Source organism: Oncorhynchus masou, chromosome 24 (genome assembly GCF_036934945.1).
Source record: "Oncorhynchus masou masou isolate Uvic2021 chromosome 24, UVic_Omas_1.1, whole genome shotgun sequence".
NCBI lineage: Eukaryota > Metazoa > Chordata > Actinopteri > Salmoniformes > Salmonidae > Oncorhynchus > Oncorhynchus masou.
The window spans coordinates 13396622-13397982 of NC_088235.1; positions in this window are offsets into that span (position 1 = coordinate 13396622).

Sequence of the window (1361 nt, forward strand, 5' to 3'; positions counted from 1 at the left end):
AGGTCAGGCTTTCCTCCTATCAGTGATCTCCTTTATCCATACAGGTCAGGCTTTCCTCCTATCAGTGATCTCCTTTATCCATACAGGTCAGGCTTTCCTCCTATCAGTGATCTCCTTTATCCAGACAGGTCAGGCTTTCCTCCTATCAGTGTTCTTCTTTTATCCATACAGGTCAGGCTTTCCTCCTATCAGTGATCTTTATCCAGAAGGGCTTTCCTCCTATCAGTGATCTTTATCCAGAAGGGTTAGGCTTTCCTCCTATCAATGATCTTTATCCAGAAGGGCTTTCCTCCTATCAGTGATCTTTATCCAGAAGGGCTTTCCTCCTATCAGTGATCTTTATCCAGAAGGGCTTTCCTCCTATCAGTGATCTTTATCCAGAAGGGCTTTCCTCCTATCAGTGATCTTTATCCAGAAGGGCTTTCCTCCTATCAGTGATCTTTATCCAGAAGGGCTTTCCTCCTATCAGTGATCTTTATCCAGAAGGGCTTTCCTCCTATCAGTGATCTTTATCCAGAAGGGCTTTCCTCCTATCAGTGATCTTTATCCAGAAGGGCTTTCCTCCTTTATCCAGAAGGGCTTTCCTCCTTTATCCAGAAGGGCTTTCCTCCTCCTCCAGAAGGGTTAGGCTTTCCTCCTATCAGTGATCTTTATCCAGAAGGGTTAGGCTTTCCTCCTATCAATGATCTTTATCCAGAAGGGCTTTCCTCCTTTATCCAGAAGGGCTTTCCTTCTATCAATGATCTTTATCCAGAAGGGTTAGGCTTTCCTCCTATCAGTGATCTTTATCCAGAAGGGTTAGGCTTTCCTCCTATCAGTGATCTTTATCCAGAAGGGCTTTCCTCCTATCAGTGATCTTTATCCAGAAGGGCTTTCCTCCTATCAGTGATCTTTATCCAGAAGGGCTTTCCTCCTATCAGTGATCTTTATCCAGAAGGGCTTTCCTCCTATCAGTGATCTTTATCCAGAAGGGTTAGGCTTTCCTCCTATCAATGATCTTTATCCAGAAGGGCTTTCCTCCTATCAGTGATCTTTATCCAGAAGGGCTTTCCTCCTATCAGTGATCTTTATCCAGAAGGGCTTTCCTCCTATCAATGATCTTTATCCAGAAGGGCTTTCCTCCTATCAGTGATCTTTATCCAGAAGGGCTTTCCTCCTGGTACATGTAAATGGTGGAATAAAAGGTGATATTTTCCTCGTACTGTTACTTCACGGAGATTCTCCTGACCCAAGATGTTACTGAAAACAGTCCAGACGAGCCTCGACAGTATCACACAAATTATTCAGGGAATAACACTGATCAATATGCTCCCAAAATGTCCATTTGTTTTCATGAAATAGCTCAACATAAAAACACCAAC